Consider the following 27,000-nt stretch of genomic DNA (forward strand, 5'->3'; position numbering starts at 1 on the left):
TTGCAATCCTAGCTACACAGTGCTGATTGGTGCATTATTACAATCCTCTTGTAAGACAGAAAACTTCTCAAAGTCCCCATTCCACCCAGGAAGTCCACCTGGCTTCACCTCTCATTACTAACCCTTAACTTGGAACCATCCTTTTTTCTACTAGTCCTCCACCTCTTACCATGTTTATCCCGTTAGAGGACATCACAGGGAATCTCCAAGCCTATCTTCACATTTTCACTCTAACGCTAATAACCCTGAAGTCCAAATACTCCTGCTCTTCAAGTGTCTTTAATTTTTTATGAACTTTGACTCTTAACCTTTCTGTTGGGACAAGATAGCTGAATCTATCTCTCTTAGCTCTTCTCAACCTAATTCATTGCATTTTGATCACTGTGTCTGAGGTGCACCTTGATTACTCTGGATCTCTACTGAAAGTGCATTAATTATTAGTTGCAGTTCTTTGCCTCTTATTTTATATAGGCCAATATCATGGTCCTACTTAACATGTGTTAATCCCGCTTAGCTGTCTGATCTCAGTAGGCATTTCCCCATAAACCAATAAATGAAATGAGAGTGGCTAACAAATATATGAAAACCAATGAGCCAAAATAAAATGTCAGAAACATCTTTGATTCCCTTAAACAATTCAGAGAATGTCACATAGTATACATTTCCCAAAGTTTGAAAAAACTTTTTCGCTAGTGCAACTATTTGCAGTTTGTAAAGTCAAGATGGGTGAAGTGATTCACGTAGTTTTCATGGTCATCTTGGTACTCCATTTTTTCCATTTCCTTCTCTCCAGCCTAACCCTTTTTCTCCCAAGTTGTTGGGCAACAACTCAGGTTTCAAAACATTGATACTCTTATTTCCATCAATGCTTTCCTTTAAAATGATGTGTTCTCTCAGATCCTTTCCTATGCTCACCTTTCCTTTCCTCTCAAATACGCAATATTTTGTTATTTCCCCTTACTCTATCTAGACTGATGGTTTCACTTCTTATGTCGTGTAAAATATAGAGCCAACTACAACCAAATAACCTCAGTTTCTCAGCAAATTTTCACCCCACACCTGTACTTGTGCCCACACACTTTCTTCCTTCCTGTTTAAATATATGAAGCATTTCTGATTTTATCTAACGTCTACCTCTCCCTTTATTCACTAGGTACCTTTTGTGTTCTCTATTGCTTACTTAAGTTCTTTGCTCCTCTAGCTATGCTCTATTCTTCTGGATGTTCAAAATTTCTTCCATATAAAAACTTTTTTCAAAATCAAATTTAAACATGCTGAAATATCTCTATCTATAAATAAACGTCCTTATATAAGGTCTCTTTTTATTTCTTTATTTAAAAAGATTCTCAAATGGACCACTCTCTCCTACTCTCTCGACTTAATTTCCATTCCATTTAGACTTTCTTTGTCCCTACCCCATTAAGACAATTCTTGTCAAAATCACAATGATTCTATCTTACCAAATGCAATGGTCAATTGTAAGTCTTCAATTTATTTATTCTGTCTGAGCCATTTGAAATATTTAGCCACTCCTTCCTTCTTGAAACAATTTCTTCATTTGGCTTCCAAAATTCAATATTCTGATTTTGCCCCTACTTCATCATCTCCTCTTTTTCAGTCCTTATTGCCTCAGAATGATGCACATCAATAGTAGCAGTAGGATAATCATTGTTCTCTTTCCTCTGTCTATAATCATAGACTAATATTGCATTGAATTCTATGGATTTAAATACAATCAATACCAATATATTGATACTTAAAATTTGTATCTTTAACTTTTACCATTTCTATAAGATTCAGAATGATATCCCAACTACACACTTCAATCACTTTCATAAATAGTTTAGAATATATAGTAAATCTGAAAATATACATACTTTAGGACCCTGTAACTTTGCCTCTACATCACAATAATAATTCACAAAACATAAATGTGTAGTTTTTTTTTTTACTGAAAGCCACAGATTAGAAAGTTCATAGCAGTATTTTTTGTAATAGCCCAAAATTTTAAACTATGCAAATGTCTACAAAACAAGATGAATATATCAGTTGTGGTATATGTATATGATAAAATATCATACGGTACTGAAAATAAATTATCTCTAGCCACATGCAGGAATATAAATCATTGGCACATACATAACAATAAGAAAAAGAAGCCAGACACATAAGTGTATCTAATAAATGACTGTATTAAATAAAATACTGAAATAGGCAAAAGTAAATATGCTGTTAGAAGTCAAGATGTTTTAATAATTGTGATCATATATTTAGAAAGACCTAAGGATTCCACACAAAAAAACTATTAGAACTGATAAGCAAGTTCAGTAAAGTTGCAGGATACAAAATCAATATACTAAAATCAGTAACATTTCTATATGTCACCAGTGAATAACCTGAAAATGAAATTTTAAAAGTAATCCCATTTACAATAGCTACCAATAAAATTAAATACCTAGAAATTAACTTAACCAAAGAAGTAAAAGATCTCTACAATAAATCTATGTAGACCTGATGAAAGAAATTGAAGAGAACAACAAAAAGTGGAAAGATACTCTATATTAATAAATTGGAAGAATCAATACTGTTAAAATGTTCATACTGCCCAAAGCAATCTACAGATGCAATGCAATACCTATTAAAATACCAATGACATTCTTCATAGAAATAGAAAAACTATCCTAAAATTTATATGAAACAACAGAAGACCCACAATAACCAAAGCTCTCCTGAGCAAAAAGAAAAAAAACTGAAGGAATCACATCGTCTGACTTCAAATTATACTACAAAGCTATAGTAACCAAAACAGCACGGTACTGACATAAAAACAGACACATAGACCAATGGAACTGAATAGAAAACCCAGAAACAAGTTCACACACCTCCAGTAAACTCATTTTCAAAAAAGGTGTCAAGAACATACATTGGATAAAAGAGAGCCTCTCTTCAATAAGTGGTGCTGGAAAACTGGATATCCATATGCAGAAGAATGAAACTAGACTTACCCTGTCTCTTACCAGATACAAAAATCAAATCAAAATGGACTAAAGACTTAAATCTAAGACCTCAGGCTATGAAACTACCACAAGGATACATTGGGGAAAATCTCCAGGACATTGATTTGGGCGAAAAGTTCTTGAGTAATATCCCACAAACACAGGCAGCCAAAGCAAAAAGGGACAAATGGAATTACATCAAGTTAAAAAGCTTCTGCACAACAAAGGAAACAATCAACAAAGTGAGAAGACAGTTCACAGGTTGGGAGAAAATATTTGCAAACCACCCATCTGACAAAGGATTAATAGCCGGAATACCTAAGAAGTTCAAACAACTCATTAGGAAGAAATCTAATAATCTGATTAAAAATGGGCAAATGATTTAAATAGACATTTCTCAAAAGAAGACATACAAATGGCAAACATATGGATACATGTGGATATCCAGCTATATGAAAATGTGCTCGTCATTTATTATCAGAGAAATGCAAATCAAAACTACAATGAGATATTATCTTACCCAGTTAAAATAGATTATATCCAAAAGATAGGCAATAACAAATGCTGGAGAGAACCTCATACACTGCTGGTGGTAATGTAAGTTAGTACAACCCCTATAGAGAAGAGTTTGGAGGTTCCTCAAAACACTACAAATCGAGCTACCATATGGTCGAGCAATCCCACTGCTGGGCACACAGTTGGAAGAAAGGAAGTTAGTATATGGAAACGATAGCTGCACTTTTATGTTTGTTACAGCACTGTTCACAATAGCTAAGATTTGGAAGCAACCTAAGTGTCCATCAACATATAAATTGATAAAGAAAATGTGGTACATATGCACAATGGTGTATCATTCAGCCATAAAAACGAACGAGATCCTGTCATTTGTAACAATATGAATGGAACCGGAGATCATTATGTTAAGTGAAATAAGCCAGGCACAGAAATACAAACATCACCTGTTCTCATTTATTTGTGGGTTCCAAAAATCAAAATGATCGACCTCATTGACACAGAGAGTAGAAGGATGGTTATCAGAGAATGGCAAGGATAGTGAAGAGGTTAAGTGAATGTGGAGATGGTTAAAGGGTTAAAAAAAATAGAATAAATAATACCTAGTATTTGATAACACAACAGGGTAGAAGGACAGTTACTAGAGGATGGGAAGGGTAGTGAAGGGGTTAGGAGAAGGTGGAGATGGTTAATGGGAAAAAATAGAATGAATAATACCTAGTATTTGATAGCACAACAGGGTGACTATAGTCAATATTAACTTAATTATACATGTTAAAATAATTACAAGAGTATAATTGGATTTTTTGTAACACAAAGAATAAATGCTTGAGGGGATGGATACCCCATTCTCCATAATGTGATTATTATGCCCTGCATGCCTGTATCAAAACATTTCATTTACTCCGTAAATATGTACAACTACTATGTACCTACAAAAATTAAAAATAAAAGAAGTAAGATATTTTTATTTTTGAAGGACGCTATTAATGGGTCTGTTGGAATGATGGTGATTGTTTTCTTTCTTCATCTTGGTCTTTGTATGCAGGTGTACTCTGTAAACATTTAAAGATTAAAACTAAATTTCAGAAAAGAGATAAGCACATACATGATGAAGAATCATAAAACTTTCTTGACAGGTATTAAAGCAGAGATAAATAAATGGAGTTATATTCTATATACAGTGATTGAACTCACTCATTATCACAAAATTTTCAGTTTTCCTAAATTGACCTATGGAGTATATGAAATTCCAACAGGCTTTTAAAAAATTATCCTTGTAACATAATTTAAAAATGTATATTAACAGGGGCTAATTAGGAGCAAAATACACCTAAAGATGAAAAGGTGTGGGTCATGGTCTAAGAGCAGGTTTTACATCAGTGCTATATTAATTCTTGACAGACAAATTGACCCAGAAGCATGATGGAGATCTCAGAAATCGATTTGCACATGTAGGGAAATTTGATATACAACAGGACATTACTGATGACTACATGGGAAATATGGGCTCTTCAATAATTTTTGCGAGGAAAATTGGTTTACGTTGCAGGAAAAAATGTAATGAAATTTCTATATCAAGCCAACAATATCATATGGTTGAAAGTAGAAATTACAAAACTTTTGTAAATCATTATAAAATATCTATAAGACTTGGGGTAGGAAAATATATCTTTAAAAAAATCACAAAATGAAATATATATTGCTATATTTTATCATATTGAAGTTAAAAATGTCTTTTCACTGAAATAAATGATAGTGAGTCTAAAGAGGTAAACTACAAACTAGGAGAAAATTTTTAGTAATCAAGTAATTGACAATGAATTAGTAACAGAATATATACAGAAATTGTACACAGAGTTTTAAAAAATCAAAAAGAAGAACATGTACAAAATGCACTTTAGATAAGTGGAAATGTGAATGACAATAATATATAAAAACAAGGCTCAACATCGTTAGACATCAGCTACATGTGGATTAAAATCATGATACCCAATATATTTGGAAAAATAAATAAATTAGGATGAGAACACAGGCTGTCCAAGTTGTAGGACAACAGGAACCCTCACATACTACTACATACTGAGGTAATATATATTAGTGCTATCTCTTGAGGAAATAATTTGAAATTGCCTAGTATAGTTGTCTCCTCTTATCTGCAATTTCGTTTTCCACGGTTATCTGTGGTCAACCACAGTTTGAAAACATCAGGTGGGAAATTCTAGTAATAAATAATTCATAAGTTTTAAATTGCACAGCATGACATGCATCATCCCATTGTCCAGCATATCCATGCCACATAATCATGCAGTAGCCATCTCAAGTATCAGATCAGATCTTCCCATATCACAGTGCTTGTGTTCAAGTAACTCTCACTTTACTTAATAATGGATCCAAAGCACAAGAATAGTGATGCTGTCAGATTGTTATAATTATTTTATTTTATTATTAGTTATTTTGAATTTTCTTACCGTGCCGAAGTTATAAACTAAACTTTATCATAGGTATGTATGTATGTATGCATGCATAGGAAGAAAACATAGTTTATAGGATTTGGTACTATTCAAATTTTCAGGCATCCATTGGAAGTCTTGGAATCTATCTTCCACATATAAGAGAGAACTACTGTAAATATGAAGATAAAACTAATCTTTATTTAATAATTTCATACCTATGTACAATCCTTGGAAAATATATTCATGTACAACAGGAAACATATAAAAGAATATTTATATCAGTGCTGTTTGTAATAGCTAAGATGGGAAATAGCCCAAATGCCCTTGAATAATAGAATAGGTAAATTGTTGTATATACATACAATAAAATACAGTGCAACGATGAAAAAGAATGATCTACAGATGCAATGTTACCACAGGTGATTCCCAGAGGTATAGTAAAGCACAAAAAATGCAAGTCACAAGATATGTCCTCCAACATTAATTTATATCAAGTGGAAATCTTAGAACATGACACCCATGGCAAGCCTGTGAAAAAACAATGGAGGGATGGAGAGGGAAGAGCTTCCTGTTCTTATGTTCTAGTCACTTTCCTTTTTGTCTTTCTTATACTGATGATTGATAAATAGGTTTTCATTTTGCCATCATATTTTTAAATTCTTCATTTACATTACACTGTATGCCCACATTTGTATATTTAATATATCATTAAATAAAAATAAATAGTGAAATGTGACAACCTCAAAAGTTTTTAGAGAGATTCCATGTGAAGATAATGATAGTAATTTGGCAATGTCTACTTCTCTTCTTTGAATTACTCAAAAGCAACAAGTGGAATTGTTTTAAATGAAACACTCCATTAACTATATAAAATGGACACAGATAACAACCTGAAAACATCGTCGAGCAGGAAGTGGCGCTTCAGACGGTAGAAAACAAGCAGGACTGTTCTCGGGAGGATGAGGAAAGCAAATACTGAAGCTGCTGATAACAGACAGACCAGAAACCTTCTCACAGGTGAAAGTCACATCTTAAGGTACACCCCCTAGCATGAACTCATACTGGGATCTAAAATATTCCTGGATGAGTTCAGTGTTTTCAAAGCACAGGAAACGGAGCTAATTAAAAGCCAGACAGACTAGCTATAATTTCATTAAGTAGGCCGTCTCAGTGACTTCAAGGAAGACGGAAACTGATGTATTGAGCAATATCTCACAACTACCTATTGTTGTCATTAGGCAGCAAAAAGAAAAGGCCACATAAACTCACACACCAAACTCTGAGAAATGCAAGACATTTCAGCAAGCCACACTTTCTTTAAACAAACACCTAGGAAATTGCTATTATGGGGAAAAACAATACTCACCTGTTACTTAAGTAATTAGTCAAAAAAGGAAAAAAAGCAGAAATATTTGCATGACTCTACCACATGGAGAAGGAAGAAAACATAGGAGAAGATGAAAACTGTGGCCAAATTTCACAATAATTTATTTTTTAAAAATCAACTGAGCCATTGCTTCTCTGAAACAAACCACAAGAGTACAAAGTACAGAAATTCAGGAAGCCAACAGCAAAAGAATTTAGCAGTGAGTATGCAGTGTCCAGAACAGAACTGTAAGATAAAAGTAATATTAACCATTATAGAAATTAAGCTAAATTTGAATGAATAACAAAAATACAATATTAAAAATGGAATAATGATGATTATAGAAATGAAAAATAAAGTGAGCAAAATAAAACATTATAATGAATAAATGATTAAAATAACTAAATAGAAAATGCTGGTTAGAGAATAGAGCAAAAGGACAGTGTATATTTGTAAAACTGAGTACCCAAAATTTTCTAAATATCTGATATAATAACTTCATTGCTGCCTAACAAAATACCCTAAAATTCAATGACTCCAAACACACACCATTTCATGCATTCAGTTTTTGTGGGTGAGGAATCAGAAAGGGTTCAGCTGGGTAATCATTTTGCTCTCTGTTCTGTCAACTACAGTCAGCTGGTGGCTGTGCTGAATTACATGTTCCAAATATATTTGGCTCTTATGCATGGTGTGTATTTCTACATGGCTAATTTGGGCTTCATCCCAGGGTAGTCTAACCATCTGACCAGCCCATAGTGGTTGGCTTCCAAGCGAGAGTGTTCCAAGTTAGGTAAAAGCAGAAGTTGCAGATCTCTTGAGGTCTGGCCTCAGAAACTGTACAACCTCACTTCCAACACATTCTATTGGTCAAAAACGGAGACCCTGCCCAGATTCTAGGTAAGAATATTTCCCACCACTCGATTTTAGTGGGGAGTTGCAAAGAATTTGCACCCGTCTTCTACTATGTAAGTACATAACTCAAGAAAATAATATAAAAAATAAAAGAAAATTTGAATAACATGCTGAAAATACATCCTGTGTTCCAGGAAAAACTGAACCTAAATAATCACCATCAAACCATAGGCTTGTCATTTTCACAGACTTCAAATTATACAAATTGCTAAGACTTACTGAGTACTTACCATATGCCAGACATAAGGTTGCCAGATTTAGCAAATAAAAATGCCCCATGCCATACTTGGGACATACTTACATCAAAAAATAAATAAATAAAATAAATAAATACAACAACTTGTTTTTCTGAAGTTCAAATTTTAACCAGGCATCTCTTCTTTTGTCTGGCAATGCTTCTAAGCACTATTTAAGAAATCTACTAGAGGTGGAATTCCAGCCAAACAAAAAATAATTATAAAATGAGGGTAAAATATCTAGCAGTAAGCATTGAATTTATTTAATAGCAAGCTAAAACAAATATGGGGATGAGTTTACTAAAATAAGGTGTAAACATATGCTCTGAGAATGTAGAAAGCCTGTAACTAACAAACACTTGAAGGTGAGGATGGGGATGAAGAGTGAGCAGCAGTCTACAGATGCAGAGTTCTTCATTTTTACCAGGAAATCAGAATTGATGTTATTCAGTTGGTGCAAAAGTAATCGTGGTTAACCGCAATTACTTTTGCACCAACCTGATAGAACCGACTACTTAAATAATAGGTCTAGACTCATAATGTCATGATGGTAGACATTATGAAAAAATCATAATTAAGTAGAAGATGACATGGTAGAGAAGTGAGAGACAGAAGAGAAAAGGAAATATGCTAATTTTATCAGTGTTTATAATAGGCATATCAGTCAAGGTCCCAATAGAAAAGAGATAGCACTCTCAAAAGAAGAAAACTTAAGACAGGATTATTTACAAAGGGATATTTTACAACATGAGGGTTTAGGGAAATCACAGGGAATGAAGCAGGAACCAGGGTTATTATACCTATCTCAGAAAGAATGAAGAAAGCAGCATTGCTAGAATTCAGGACTACAGAATTATATAGAATTGGTCCTAATAAAAAAAAACAGTGGTGGTAAGTCAAGAGCACAGATTTTTCCCTCCTCCCTCTAGCATATGGCTTGCCAGAATTCATCATTGGCTGAGCCTAATCAGAAGCCAGAGGTTATGGGAATTTATTCATACGGTTCCTAAGGGTCAGACTTCTCAATCCAAGAGAAGAGATAGAATGATGGAGAGTGAATCTGAAGGGGAAAACAAGATATTTGGTGTGATAGTCTGGTAGCATATACTGTCCGAAGAAATAGAACACTTGGGGGATTACAGAATGGTATGGTTATAAAAGTATCACTATGACAAAAATAAATATATCAAAGGAAATAGACATCAAAAAACAATGCAACACCATAGCCACATTAAAGATTTTTACAAGCTATTAGGTTGTAAAAAAGTAATTGCTTTTGTACCCATATTAAATAGAAAGCAGATTATAAGATAATTTGAGATAACAAGCATATATGCTATATCAAAAAATGCAAAAGACTTATACTCAGTAAAAGAAACCATTCATATCAGCTCACAAAGAAAAATGTTCCTTGCATTATTTTTAAGACATAATCTAAAGCAAAGAGTGTTGTAAATAACAGGATTTGCAAAGAAATGCCAGTAAAATACAGACAAACAAAAAAGAGTGAATGTGACCTTTATATCAGATAAAATAAATTCTTTTAAAAGGCATTAAATAAATCATAGACAGGCACTTTCAACTCCTTATGGATGAAATTTTCTATGAAGAAGTAACAGACAAAGATTTGAAAGTAGCATCAGCAATTATAAAGTTAAGATTATAGGAGTTGAAGAATAAGTGATAATAAAAAATAAATTAACAAAAGATTTTAATACATGAATCTCATTTTATGATAGATCAAATGAGTGATTTTTTAAAACTCTAAGTATACATGTAATCTAAATGACATAATCAATAAATATATCTCTCTATAAAATGATTTGGGAAGTTTTCATGCCATTCCTATTTTCTGAGTTTGCATATTAACATTACTGATAATTTTCAGCCTTAAATGTTTCATAAAATTTATCAGCAGAGCCATCTGGCCCCCCCCGGAGAAATATTTATATTTATCAAAACTTACTCTAAAAGAAACAGGAAATGAGAAAAGAGTCATAAAGATGAAGAAATCGTCAAAGAGCTACTTCCAGAAAAGCACCAAGTTAAGATAATTTTAAGAAGAGTAAAACATCTCTCACGACCAGATAAATTAATACTATTTAAATTTTTCTTTTTTTTTTTTTTTTCTTTTTCTTAATGAGACGGAGTCTTGCTGTGTCGCCCAGGCTGGAGTGCAGTGGCCAGATCTCAGCTCACTGCAAGCTCCGCCTCCCGGGTTCACGCCATTCTCCTGCCTCAGCCTCCCGAGTAGCTGGGACTACAGGCGCCCGCCACACGCCCGGCTAGATTTTTGTATTTTTAGTAGAGACGCGGTTTCACCGTGTTAGCCAGGATGGTCTCAATCTCCTGACCTCATGATCCGCCCGTCTCGGCCTCCCAAAGTGCTGGGATTACAGGCTTGAGCCACCGCGCCCGGCCTATTTAAATTTTTCTAAAGCACAGAAAGGGAAAACTTCTGAAATTTTATTTGAAGTTAAGAAAATTTTAAGCTAGCAACAGTAACAAATATTGCAATAAAAAATAACGTAGCAAATCTCCCTATAACAATTGATGATAAATCTTAGGCGAAATATCAACAGAAACCAGCAACACATTGGAAAATACAATAAGGCCAAGTGGAATTTTTTCTAGGAATGCAAAGATGTTAAAAAATAATAAAAAATAAAATGGAAATCTACTTATGTAATTAAACACATTAATAGTTTGAAGTGAAAAGTAGTTCCCACAGATTGGACAGAAGTTCATAATATTTATTTTTTAATCTCGATTTTTAAAAATTTTAACAGAATGAGATTATATTATGAGATAAAATAGGATGATATGATATAAGGTAAGATGTCCATTGTCATTACTATTATTTAACATTGTTCTGAAGGTGTTATTAGTATAGTTATAAAGCAGGGAAAGGAGGAGGATGTAAAATCAATACTAAGTTCAGACAATATTATTTTATATCATAAAATGAAATAACTACAACTGAAAATCAATAACAAGAGAATTTTACAAGGTAAGTGAATATGAACTTGATGATATTCAATGCTATAGATAGAAATTTATAGCCATTCATATATAACGCAATGACAGTTTAAAGGTAAATTTTCCATTTCTGATAGCAAAAAATGTTGAAATGTATAGGAATAAGTGTATTAAGAAATATGCAAGACATGTACAAATAAAAGTAAAAATTTTTCTGATTAAAAGTAAGATAATAGAAATTCACATATGGTTTTTTTAATAGGAAGGCTTCACATTGCAAAAATAAAAACATCGCAAAAATAAAAATCTTTAAATGTAACATGATAATAATTTTAATAACAACCACATAAGCAAAGCGTATGTCAAGGTTACATGGAAAACTTAAAAAGCAAGGATAGTCAGAGAACTTAAGAAATGGGAGGAATATTGAGAAATAATTACTTATGCAGATATTAAAACTTAATATAAGTGTAAAGTAAACTAGTGAGGAATTTTCTCATGTAGAATAAAGACACATCAATGAGATGGAATGGAAGAATGTAGTAATAGATCCAAATGTAGACAGGAATTTAGTATAAGATAAAGTGGGCTTGATGGCTCAGAGTGCTGGCAAAGACACGAGGAAAGAAGCACCCGCACATATTGCTGTTGAAAATCTATCATCTATCACGAATCTAGCAAATGCAAATGCACAAAGTTCTCTTTTAACCAGCTATTTCACTAGAAGACACTCTCACATCTATTCACACAAGTGTGAAATTGTATATGCTCTTGGTTATACCTAAGTTATTGCATATAAGATTTAGAAATAACCCAAACCTTCATCGATAGAGGGCAGGCAAATAGGAGAAAATATATCCTCATTTTGAAAAACTATTTGGCCTTAAAGGAAAATTAGAGAGCTCATAATGATATGAAATTATCTCCAAGACAAATTTTAAGTGAGAAACAAAGCTCCATACATTAAAGTAACACATGCAAATTCTCTCTCTCTCTCTCCCTCTCTCTCTCTCTCTCTGTATATATGAACAAATTATTTTTTGAAAACTATTTAAGAGACAGAAAGCATTGTTTTCTTTGTTTCTTTTTTGAAACTGGGTCTCATTACGCTGCCCAGGCTTGTCTCCAGCTTTTGAGCACAAGAAATAAACCCAAAGAATTCTCTCACTTCAGCCTCTGGAGCAGCTGGGATTACAGATGTGGACCACCATGGCCACTGCAAGAGACAGAAAATATTGGTTGCTTATAGTACGCAGAATGGCTGAGGTCAGAGGTGGATTGAAGAGTGTTTTCTAAATACTTTGTTTGAATTTTACACCATGTGTATGTATTGTTTTCTAAATACTTTATATGTTTGAATTTTACACCATGTGTATGTATCACCTATTCAAAAAATCAAATACACGCAATTTAAACATTTAAAAAAAGAAATTCACAAAGTGAGTAAGAGCAATTCTTAGTCACAGGAATAAACTAAAGCAATATCATAAATATATCAAGTTTATTACAGGCAGGAAGATTTCCAACCCCTAGAATTCTTGTCACATCCCTACCTGCTCACTCTACAGATTTAGTCTAAGAAATGGCCTGGCTTACAATGCTCTATCCAGCCCCCAAATCTTCAAGACATGTGGAAATTCAGCATCTTCTGATTTTATTGAAGATTTTCAAAAAGTTGACAAAGGTTTTCTTTTTTATTCTCTCTAAATACCGCAGCTAATAAATAAAGACACAAAGAAAATATATTTTATGGGCTGCATTAAAATATCCATGAGCATAGAGATTTGTGTTTCGAGAATTTTATTTCAGGAACCTGGGTCTGGATGAGAACCAAGTACCCACTAGCAGATGCATCTGGTGATTTCAGCAAAGGCCCTATTAGAATGATCAGAGACTCCTTTGTGGATGTTTGCCTCTGATACAAAGCAGTCTTAAGACAGGATAGATTTATGTGTATTGGCAGAGCCAAGTAGCAAATGGAATGTGTTCTCACAGTATGTCTGGCCTGAGCCTGTGTGATTAAATCCTGACTTTGATGAATCCCAGACCTTCAGGGAAGAGAAAATAAAGTCAGAAGACAGCTGGTTAATAAGAAATTACTGAATCAGCCAAGTTCTAAGATGTTGCAAAAAGGACAACATTTAGTAGATACACAGAGAAACTGAGGTCAAAAATTAGAGAATAAAAATTATACTTTTCCAAAAATAATAGTCCCTCTTCCCCTCCATTTTGCTTCCATACCATTGTGCAACCAAACTTACATTATCACCCAAAGTACCACACTTATTCCAAAGCATTACAAGATTTTGTTTATGTACCTTCTTTTTCAATAGTCTGTGGATTCCTTGCAGAGAAGGAAAGCTTGTCACTTTTTCTTACATAAGCAGGGTCTCATATAATGTGTGATACACAGTCAACATTCAATATTTTGTTAAGAGAGGGAAGCAACAAATAAATTAACTTGTAGATGGATGGATAAATACCAGGAACATCAATCTTACTAATGTGATTCCGTAGTATATTTTCAAATGGTGTGATATAAAATTGTAGAACAAGCTAATTTTATTTTATACACATTATAAAGGTATATATGTATCAAAAAGATGTTGTGATAATTCAAAAAGTTAGAACTAAGATTTGAAACAGTGAGATCTAGAAACTATATCCAACATGAAGTACTGCTCAGTACTTTTAAGTATTCTCAGTGGCTAGGTCACAGGTGCTGATGAGTTCTGTGTAGACTGGTACAGAATCTTTATAGAGCTCAGTAAAATCTTGACTAACTAAAAGGTTTGAGGAGTTGAGTGCTGTGATAAAATTAGCTGTGATAAAATTACCAACGATTTATGTCAGCATCTAATAAGATGTTTCTAAAATCTAGAAACCCATTCTTCATAGTTCCCTTAATAAAAGTACAGTCATACACGATATAATGACATTTTGATCAATGATGAACCACATATAAACAATGGGGGTGTCCTAAGATTACAAGATACAATTTTTATTGTATCTTTTACATGTTTAGATGTGTTCAGATAAAAAATATTTACCATTTCATTACAATTCCCTACAGTATTCCATGCGGTAACATGCTGTACAGGTTTGTAGCCTAGGAGCAATAGGCTATATAATACAATCTGTGTGTATACTGGGCTATACCATCCAGGTTTGTGTAAATATACTCTATCATCTTCACTCAATGGCAAAATCACTTCACAACACGTTTCTCAGAATGTATTCCAGTCATTAAGCAATTCATAACTGTATTTTTAAAGGTGTAGTTGTTATAGAACTAATGGCCATTGTTCAGAACATTCATTTTAATTGCCCACAATTCTAGATAATTAGACTGGATATATATTGACACCAGGACAATGTCTATTTTAAGCTATGATTTAGTGTCTACCTCCAATTAAAATGGGAAAACCATGAGAATGTGATCCAAAAACCTTAAATGAAATATTTAAGAACCTAAATGCAAAAGTGCATATATACCACACATTGAGCTGTGTCCAGGAACTCAACAATGCTGTAATATTAGAAATTTACTAGAAATTACATAAATAAAATTGGTGGAGTAAGGACCTCAGAAAATTTTCTCCTTCACAAAAGTAATGAGAATACTCTAAAAAAAAATATCATCAGAATAAACTTTTTTAGAACTCTGGAAATTAACCCAAGGCTTAGAGAAAACTAGGGAGCATCAGAAAAATAGCTGAATATCTGTAGGCAAGCTTGTGGCAATTTAACCTTTCCTATTCCCATATCCCCCACCTCCAAAGCTTTTGATATCATTGAATATGGACAACCTGTGATTGCAGTGAAAGTGAGCAATATAGTAGTCACTAGACAGGGCAGAAAAGGGTTTGATCTTCAAAGTCTCACTTTCAGAGCTTTTTATTATTTGACATATCTGGCGGTTCTTTGGAAGATTTCTTTTGCAAGGCTATATTTATTTAAACTGACCTATAAGGTGCAGAATATGAACAGCCTTTTCCTGGGGCTAGGAAAAGCATTTGCCTAAAAAACAATTATAGACAAATGTTGAACATCACAGCTGCCTCATATCATTGATAACAGTTGAAACACACAATAAGGTCATCAAAATACTAAAATCCTGGGAGATGAGATGTCAATAGAGGACTTGAAAATACTCTGAAAATTTTCTGGGAATCTAAAACGCCCTGGATATCAAGATTTTTGCATTCCCAAAGCTATGTACGTGTTTAAGAAAGATGTGAAAAGGCTTTACATTCCCATCTCTGGTCAATGCTCTTCACAAGCAGCAAGTGAAGGCTAAGGCAGTGTTGTAAACTCTGTGAGAGTTTAAGAGATGGACTTAGATGCACACATAGTCACTTGACAAAGATTTGAAGAATGATTCCAGGCATCTAAGAAATCTCTGTGCAATCATCAGCAGACTGCTATGCTAATCAAGCAGAGATTTCTCATGACAAAGACAGAAATTATTTAGGTAGATAGTGAGGGTAAGGAAGTCCTCAGTAAGGTTTTCCTTTTAATGAAAAGCAGCCCCCAAATCATTTATTTTCTAACAAAAAGCAGTTTGTAAAATCAAGCTGCAGACATAGACAAGCAAGTTGGAAGCTTGCACAGGTGAATGCTGGCAGCTGTGCCAATAGGAAAAGGCTACCTGGAGACTAGACATATTCAACATGGCAGTTCTATCTTCCCTTTTCCTCACCAACCACTTGTGCAGTAGGGAGCAGACAACATGGTGTCAGTCAAGTGGAAAGCCCATTTGCATAATAAGAAGATTAGGATGGGCTGGCCAACTTCTTCATGCTATATAAGCATCACACCTGGTCCAACCAATCTGTGGGCCCTGTGTAAATCAGACATTGCCTCCTCAAGCCCGTCTATAAAATCCTGGGCATTCCACTGCAAGGTGGAAGACCCACTCAAGAGCTCCTATCCCTCTCTGCAGGAGAGAGAGCTATTCTCTTTCACTTTTGCCTATTAAACCTCTACTCTTAACTTCACTCCACATGTGTCTGTGTCCTTGATTTCCTTGGAATGAGGCACTGAAACCTCAGGTATTTACCCCAGACAATGAGACTGCTTCAAAAGTATGGCCTGTAAACATCAACAACAAATTGTCACTGAGAAGGCCCAGATTTACTTATTTGACAAATATTTTAAATAAACTTATTTAGATGTGTTTGAAAAACTGAAAGGAAACTGATATGTTTGAATTTGTGTCTCCACCCAAATCTCATTTCTAATTGTAATCTCCAATGTTGCAGGAGGGGCCTGATGGGAGGTGACAGGATCAAGGGGGTTGATTGCCACCTTGCCATTCTCATGATAGTGAGTGAGTACTCACAAGATCTGGTTGTTTAAAAGTGTATAGCACTTCCCCCTTCACTCTCTGTCTCCCGCTCTGCAATGTTAAGATATGCCTGCTTCCCCTTCACCTTTACTCTCTGTCTCCTGCTCTGCAATGTTAAGATATGCCTGCCTCCCCTTCACCTTCCTCCATGATTGTAAGTTTCCTAAGGCCTCCCCAGCCATGCTTCCTATGCAGCCTATGTAACTTTGCATCAATTAAACCTCTTTTCTTCATAAATTACCCAGTCTCAGGTAGTTCTTTATAGCAATATGAGAATGGACTAATAAAGAGATATATATAAATAATGAAAGGACCATATAAAAATAATGTCTCACCAACTAGAAGAAGACTGTAATAAGGATATTAAAATTATAAAACAGAACCAAATGGAAATTCTAGGGCTGAAAACTGCAATCACAAAAATTAAAAATTTACCATAGAAGTGAAACAGTAGATTTTACCAGCTAGAATAAAGAATATATTTCCTAGAAGATAGTTTAATTCATTATACAATCAAAGGAAATAAAAGAAGAGTAGACAAATGAACAGACCTTCAGAGTATCATAAGGCATCATCAAAGATACTGAAATTAACACAATGGAAGGTCCAAAAGAAGAAAACAGAAGAACAAATGAATATGGAAAAATAATGACTGAAAATGTCCAAAATCTGATGAAAAATCTTAATCAATACATTGGAAAAGGTCAATAAATGCAAAGGAAAATAAATTCAAAGAAACTGAAACCTAAACACCTCATTACCAAAGTTTTTAAAGCCAGCAAGAGAGAAGGGATTCATCATGTACAAGTGATTCTAAACAAACTTAACAGCTGATGTTTCATCAGAATCCCTTGGGGTCGGGAAGCAACAGGATGATATATTCAAAGTGCTGAAAGGAAAGGACTGTCACCAAGAATTCTATTTCAGGTAAAATTTTCTTTAAAAATAAAGGAGAGGGGCCAGGCGCAGTGGCTCACTCCTGTAATCCCAGCACTTTGGGAGGCCAAGGCAGGAGGATTACTTGAGCCCAGGAGTTTAAGAACAGCCTGGCCAACATAGTCAGAGCCTGTCTCTAAAAAATAAAAAAATAAAAAAATAAATGAGGTGGGAGAATCGCTTGAGCCCAGGAGGTCGAGGCTGCAGTGAGCTGGGATCATGCCACTGCACTTCCACCTGGGTGTCAGAGCAAGACCTTGTCTTAAAAAAACAAGTAAAGGAAGAATTAAGATAAGACATTCCAAGAAAAAGAATCTGAGTTTATTGCTACCATACTTACCCTACAAGAAATGGTAAATGGAGCCTTCAGGCTGAAACAAAGGTAATTAGGCAATAATCATGTTAAAAAGAAGGTATTTAATAGCCAAAAGTACATTTAAAAATTCTCAGTATCACTAATTATCAGAGAAAAGCAATTCAAAACCACAATGATATATATATCACCCCAGTTAGAATAACTATTATCAAAAAGACAAAGTAAATGTTGGCTAAGATGCAAAGAAAAGAGAATTCTTATGCACTGTTGGAGGAAATGTAAATTAGTACATCCATTATAGAAAACACTATAGAGGTTTCTCAAGAAAACTAAATATAGAACTACCATATGATCCAGGAATCCCACTACTGTGTATTTATTCAAAGGGAAGGAAATCAGTACATCAAAGGGTGCAATTAACACCCTCATGTTAGTTGCAGTACTAATCACAAAAACTAAGTGATAAAATCAACCCAAGTATCCATCAGTGAATGAATAAAGAAAATTGTCTTTATTCACACACAATATATATAGCGTGTATATATATGTATACACACACACACACACACACAAAGATTTGAAGAATGATTGATTCCAGGCATCTAAGAGATCTCTGTGCAATCATCAGCAGTCTGCTATGCTAATCAAGCAGAGATTTCACATGACAAAGACAGAACAAAACCAAACACAGAAAGTCAAATATCACATGTTCTCATTTATATGTGGGAGCCAAAAAAGATGAATTCATGGAGGTAGAGGGTATAATGATAGTTGCTAGAGGTTGGGAAAGGTTGGGGGTGCTGCAAACAGAGGTTGGTTAATATGTAAAAACATATAGTTACATAGCAGGTGTAAGTTCTAGTGTTTGATGGAACAGTAGAGTGACTATAGTTAACAATAATTTATTATGTATTTCAATATAGTGATAAGAGAAAATCTGAAATGTTCCTAATACAAAGAAATAATAAATGTTGATGAATAATTATCCTTATTTGATCATTACACAATGCATGCATGTATCAAAAATCTCATGTACTCTATAAATATGTAAAATTATTATGTATCAATAAAAATAAATTTTTAAAGAAATACAGGAAGTAAAGAACTCTGATAAAAGTAACTATATAGGTAAATGGATAAGGGAGTATAAGTGTACTTTTTGTTTATAACTTTTTTGTCCTATCTGATTTTCAAAAAATAACTGAATAAAGCAATAATTAGAAATCTATATTGTTAAGCACACAATGGATAAAGATTTAAATTATGTAAAATAACAGCCAAAGGAAGTAGGTGGCAGAGAATGAAGTTCATAGGAGCAACAATTTTATATATTATTGAATTTAAGTTGCTACTATCTGAACCACATTGTTATATGTTAAAGTGTTATTTTTAAATTCCAAGAAAACCACTTTTAAAAAAGTCAAAGTAAAATAAATGACAAGGGGAAAAAATTGCTACTCTTAACACAAAAGAACTCAGTTAGGATAGTAAAAAAAAAGTATAATTCATATAAAAAACAAATAGCAAAATGCTAGGTGTAAATTCTACCTTATCAGCAATTACATAAAATATAAATGGATTAAATAATTCAAATTAAAGGTAGAAAATGACAGACTGGATTAAGAAAACACCAAGATTCAAATACATATTGTCTATCAGGACAGGCTTTTTAGATTGAAAATACAAATAAGGTGAAAGTAAAAGGATGGGAAAAGATATTCCGTGCAAAAAGTTACCAACAGAGAGCTAAAATGGCTAAACTATTATCAGACAAAATAGACTTCAGGGCAAAAATTGTTACTGGAAATAAAGACTAAAGATAAAGGAGTAAATTGATCAAGAATACATAACAACTCTAAACAAATATGCACCTAACAATAGAGCCCCAAAATACATGAAGCAGAAACTGACAGAATTGAAGGGAGATGCCACTATAAAAACACAATTAATTATACACACCATTGACATGAAAAAATAACTATGCAGTCAGGCCTACATAACAACCAGCCAACAGCACAATGGCAGGATCAAATTTTCACATATCAAAACTGACCCTGAGTGTAAATGAACTAAATGCCCCACTTAGGCATAGAGTGGCAAGCTGGATATCAAAGCAAGATGCAACTGTCTGCTATCTTCCAGAGACCCATCTCACAAGTAAGAACACCTATAGGTTCAAAGTAATGGGATGGAGAAAGGTCTATCATGCAAACAGAAAACAAAACAGAGTGTGCATAATGATTCTTATATAAGACAAAACAGACTTTAAACCAATAATAATCAAAACTGACAAAGAGGAGCATTAAATATTGATAAAGGTCTCAATTAAACAAAAAGACTTAATGATCTTAAACATATACTTATTCAGCATTGGAGCACCAAGATTCATCAAACAAGTTCTTAGAGACCTATGAAGACATCTGAGCAACCACCCAATAATACTGGGAAACTTCAACATCCCAGTAACAGCATTAGATAGATCACTGAGGCAGAAAACTAAGAAAGATATTCTGGACTTAAACTTGACACTTGACCAGTTGGACATAATTAACATCTACAGAATACTCCACCCAAGAGCAATAGAATATACAACATATGCACATGGCACGTACTATAGCCAGAAAGCCAGTCTCAATAAACTCAAAACAATAAAAAATAAAATTATAACAACTGGTGCAATCAAAGACCTCAGAGCAATAAAAATAGAAGTAAATACAGAGAAGACTGATGAAAACCATACAGTTACATGGATGCTAAACAACCTGCTCCTGAATGACTTTTGGGTAAAGAAAGAAATTAAGACAGAAATCAAATAATTACTTGAAACTAATGAAAATAAAGACACAACATGCCAAAATCTTTGGGACACAACTAAAGCAGTTTTAAAAGAAACTTTGTAGCATTAAACACCTATATTAAGAAGTTAGAAAGATCTCCAATTAACAACCTAACATCACACCTAGAGGAAGTAGAAAAACAAGAGCCAACAAACACCAAAGACAGAAGAGGAGAACAAATAACCAAAATCATATTAAACTGAATGAAACTGAGATGTGAAAATCCATACAAAAGATCAACAAAATAAAATATTGTCTATTTGAAAGATTAAACATGATTGACAAGCCACTAGCTACATTAATTTAAAAAAGAGAAGATCTAAATTAATACAACCAGAAATAACAAGACTGACATTACAACTAATCCCATAGAAATACAAAAAACTCTTAGAGACTACTACTAAGAACACTACTATGCATGCAAACTAGAAAACCTAGAAGAAATGGATAAGTTCCTAGAAAAACAGATCCTCCCATGATTGAACCAGGAAGAAATTAAAATTATGAATAAACCAATAATAAGTTCCAAAATTAAATTACTAATAAAAAGCTTACCAACCGCCCCTGCCCCCCACCCCGACACAATACACACACACACACACACAAACTTAAAAAAAAAAACAAACTCTGGACAAGATAAATTTACATCCAAATTCTACCAGATGCACAATGAATAGCAAGTCCCAATCCTTCTAAAATTACTTCGAAAAATCAAGGAGAAAGATCTCCTCCCTAACTCATTCTACAAAACCAGCATCATGTTGATACCAATACCTAGAAGAGACACAACAAAAAAAGAAAACTTCAGGCCAACATCTCTAATAAACATAGACACAAAAATTCTCAACAAAATACTAGCAAGCCCAATCCAGGAACACATCAAAAAGCTAATTCACTATGATTAAGTAGGCTTTACTGCTGAAATACAAAGTGGCTTAACATGTGCAAATCAATCAATGTGATTCACCATATAAACAAAAACCACATCATCATCTGAATAGATGCTGAAAAAGTCCTTAGATAAAATTCAAAATTGTTTCATATTTTGCTCAAAATAATAAGAGCCATCTATGAAAAACCCACAGCCAACACCATACTGAACAAATAAAAGCTGAATGCATTCTTCTTGAGAACTGGAACAATACAAGAATTATTATTCTCACCACACTTACTCAACGTAGCACTAGAAGTGATAGCCAGAGCAGTCAAGCAACAGAAAGAAATAAAAGGCATTGAAATCGGGAAAGAGGAAGTCAAACTATCTCTCTTCACAGACTACATAATTCCATACTTAGAAATTTCCATACAATCTGCAAGAAGACTTCTAGAACTAATAAGTGACTTCAGGACACAAAATCAATGTACAAAAATTAGTAGCATTTCTATACAACAAAATTTCTAAGCTCAGAACCAAATCAAGAATACAATTCCATTTATTGAAATACAATAGCCACTAAAAGAATATAATATCTAGGAATAGAGCTTACCAAGGAGGTGAAATATCTCATAAGATTACAAAACACTGCTGAAAGAAATCAGAGACGACACAAACAAATGGAAAAACAGTCCATGCTCATGGATAGGAAGAATAAATATAGTTTAAATGGCCATGGTGCCTAAAGCAATCTACAGATTGAATGCTATTCCTATCAAATTATCAATGTCAATTTTTATGGAATTAGTAGAAACTATTCTAAAAATTTATATGAAACCAAAAAAGTGCTTGAATCTCCAAAACAATCCATAGTAAAAAGAACAAATCTAGAGGCATCTCACTATCTGACTTCAAATGATACTACAAGGCTACAGTAACCAAAGCGGTATGATACTGGTTCAAAAACAGACACATCAACCAAAGGAACGGAATAGAGAACCCAGAAATAAAGCCACACACCTACAACTTCCTGATCTTCAACAAAGCTGACAATAATAAACAATGGGGAAAGACTTCCCTATTCAATAAATGGTACTGGGAAAAATGGCTAGCCATATGCAGACAACTGCAACTGGACTCCATCTTTTTTTTTTTTTTTTTTTTTTTGAGACGGAGTCTCGCTCTGTCGCCCAGGCTGGAGTGCCGTGGCCGGATCTCAGCTCACTGCAAGCTCCGCCTCCTGGGTTCACGCCATTCTCCTGCCTCAGCCTCCCGAGTAGCTGGGACTACAGGCGCCCGCCACCTCGCCCGGCTAGTTTTTTGTATTTTTAGTAGAGACGGGGTTTCACGTGTTAGCCAGGATGGTCTGGATCTCCTGACCTCGTGATCCGCCCGTCTCGGCCTCCCAAAGTGGTGGGATTACAGGCGTGAGCCACCGCGCCCGGCCGACTCCATCTTTTACAGTGTACAAAAAATTAACTCAAGATGGATTAAAGACTTAAATGTAGACATAAAACAATAAAAACTTTTTTTAAAAAAAAACCTAGAAAATACCATTCTGGATATCAACCTTGGCAAAGAATTGATGACTAAGTCCCTAAAAGCAGTTGCTATAAAAAAATACATTGACAAGTGAGATCTAATAAAATTAAAGAGTTTCTGCACAGCAAAAGAAACTATAAACAAAGTTAACAAACAACCCACAGACTGGGAGAAAATATTCACAAACTATGCATCGGACAAAGCCCTAATATCCAGAAACTATAATAAACTTAAACAAATCAGCAAGGAAAAAATAAATAACTCCATTTAAAAAATGAGCAAAGGACACTTGAGCAAGGGACATGAACAGATACTTCTAAAAAAAAGAAAGACATACATGCAGCTAACAAGTATATTTTTAAAATGCCATCTAAACTAATCATTAGAGAAATGCAAATTGAAACCACAATGAGATACCATCTCACATCTGTCATAATGGTGGTTATTAAAAAGTCAAATAACAACAGATGCTGGCAAGGTTGAAGAGATAAGGGAACACATACAGTGCTGGTGGGAATGTAAATTATTCACCCACTGTGGAAAGCAGTGTGGAGACTTTTAAAGAACTTAAAATAGAACTACTATTTGATCCAGTAATCCCATTATTGGGTATATATATATATAAAGTAAAATAAATTGTTCTACCAAAGAGACATATGCAGTATACACAATAGCAAAGACATGGAAGATGCCCATCAATGGTGGACTGGATATAGAAAATATACTACATATACAGCAAGGAATACTGCATAGCCATTTCAAAAAAAATGAAACTATATCCTTTTCAGCAACATGGATGCAGCTGAAGGCCATTACCTTAAGTGAACTAATGCAGAAACAGAAAACCAAATACCACATCTCACTTATAAGTGGGAGCAAAACATTGAATACACATGGACACAAAGATGGAACAACAGATACTGGGGACTGCTTGAGGGGAGAAGGTAGCAGTGAGAGTGGGTTGGATGACTACATAGTGAGTACTATGCTCACTAATTTGGTGGTGGGATCATTCATACACCAAGCCTCAGCAATAAGTAATTTACCCATATAACAAATTTACACATGTACCTGGAAAATAAAAGTTTAAAAAAAAGAATTGAAGGGATAAATAGGCCCCCCAAAAATTAATAATTCCAGAATTCAATGCATTGCTTTCAATAATGTATAGAACAACTAGACAGAACATCAAAAGAGAATAGATCACATAACCAATACTATACACTAAATAGACCAAACAGACACATATAGAATGTGGAAAACTAACAAGAGCATAATATGAAGCTGTGTTAAGTGCACATGAATCATTCTGTAGGATAAATGACATATTGTTCTACAAAAACAGCTCTAAATCAAATTAAAAGAATTGAAATTTTGAAAGCATGGCTTCAATCACTAAAAATAATATAAATCAATAATAAAAGTACATTTGCAATTCAATATGGACATTAAACAACACACTGCTAAACAATAGGCCAAAGAATAAATCACAATGGAAATTAGAAAATATAGTGAGATGAATTAAACAAAAATACAACACACCAATATGTATAGCATGCAGCTAAACCACGACTTAGAGGAAAATTTATGGCAGCAAACACCCAGATTTGAAAAAAAAAAAAAATCTTAAATAATCATTCATCTTAAGAAGTTAGAAGTAAGAAGGCGAACTAAGCCCTAAGTAAGCAAAAGAAATAAAATATTAAGAGTTTCAATGCAAATAAGTGATATCGAGACTATAAAAGCATTAGAGAAAGTATGCAAAACTAAAATTTGGTTTATTGAAAGGTGAACAAAAATAATGAAGCCGAAGCTAGATTGACCAACAGAAAAATAAGAAATTGTTATATTATTAAAATCAGAAATGAAAGAGTGGGCATTACTACTGACTTTTAGAAACAATATTATTAAAAATCACATGCTGAGAAATTAGGTAATTTAAATGAAATTAACACGTTCCTAAAAAGACAACACAAACTATTGAAATTAACATAAAAAGAAATCAAAAATCTATATAGACCTATAACAAGTATAAAGTATAAAGATTGAAATAGTGATTAAAAGAATTATCAGAAACAAAATCCCAAGACCAGTGGTCACTGGTGAATTCTATCAAGTATTGAAAGAGGAGCGAACACCAATCCCACACAAACGCTTATAAAAAGTAAAAGGGAAAGGAAGCTTTCCAACTCATTCTATCAAATTATTAATAGCCTAATAATAAATTCAGACAAAGGCATCTACAAACCAAAAGAAAATGATAGAACAATATCTCTTATGAATATAAATGCAAAACCTTCAAACAAATATCAGCATTTCAAATTCAGCAATATGTAGAAAGGATAACATACCATGACCAAATGGAATTTATCCCTGGAAAGCAAATTTATTTCAACATACAAAGATCAATCAATGTAACACACTATATTAATGGAATAAAAGACTAAAATCACATGTTCATCTCAATAGATAATAGACAAAAGAAAACATATTTCAAGAACTATTGAAAAAGTATTTGACAAAAATAAAACACTCATTATTAGAAAAAAGAAACTAGAGATACAGGGAACTTTCTTAATTAGAAAATGGACATAAATAAAAAACCCATAACTAACAGCATGCTTAGCAGTGAAATACAGAAGTATCTCTCCTCATGATTAGGAGGAGACAAGAATCTCCACTCTCACCACTTCTATTCAATCTTGTGCTAGCGGCCCTATGGAAGACAATTAGAAAAGAAAAGTCCGGGCGTGGTGGCTCATGCCTGTAATCCCAGCACGTTGGGAAGCCGAGACAGGCAGATCACAAGGCTCCATCCTGGCTAACACGGTGAAACCCCGTCTCTACTAAAAAATAAAAAATAAAAAATAAAATAAAATAAAAAAAAAGAGAGAGATCGAGACCATCCTGGTCAACATGGTGAAATCCTATCTCTACTAAAAACACAAAAATTAGCCAGGTGTGGTGGTGGGTGCCTATAATCCCTGCTACTCGGGAGGCTGAGGCAGTAGAATCGCTTGAACCCAGGAGGCAGAGGTTGCAGTGAGCCGAGATCCCACCACTGCACTCTAGCCTAGTGACAAAGTGAGACTCCATCTCAAAAAAAAAAAGAAGAAGAAGAAAAAAAAAAATAATTAAAAGGCATGCATTCCAATCGGAAATAATGAATTGAAACTGTTTCTATTTGCAGATGACATAATCTTGTAAATGGAAATTTCTTTAAAAATTACTGAAAAATTATTAGAGTTACTGTTATTAGGCTGTTTGGTGCTAGTCTAAAGATTCACATGAAGCTCAATGAAACAGAACTGGGAGTTCAGAAAATATCCCAGACATTATGGCAACTTGGTTGTTAGCTATGGTGCCAAGAATAGTCTTTTGAACAAATGTTGAGGACAACAAAATATACACATGCAAAAAAATTAACTTGGACCCCTACCTCACATCTTATACAAAATTAACTCAGTTTGGACAAAACTCCTAAATCTAATAGTTACAATTACAAAAATTTAAAAATAAAACATAATGTTAAATATTTGTGGCCTTGAATTAAGCAGTTGTTTCTTAGATATAGCAACAAATCAGAAGCAATGAAAGAGGAAAAAAAGATAAATTGGCTTTTCTCAAAATTAAAATGGTTGTACTTGAAAGATACCATCAGTAAATTGCAAAAGTAAACCACAG

Source organism: Rhinopithecus roxellana, chromosome 5, assembly GCF_007565055.1.
Source record: "Rhinopithecus roxellana isolate Shanxi Qingling chromosome 5, ASM756505v1, whole genome shotgun sequence".
In the NCBI taxonomy this organism is placed as follows: Eukaryota; Metazoa; Chordata; class Mammalia; order Primates; family Cercopithecidae; genus Rhinopithecus; species Rhinopithecus roxellana.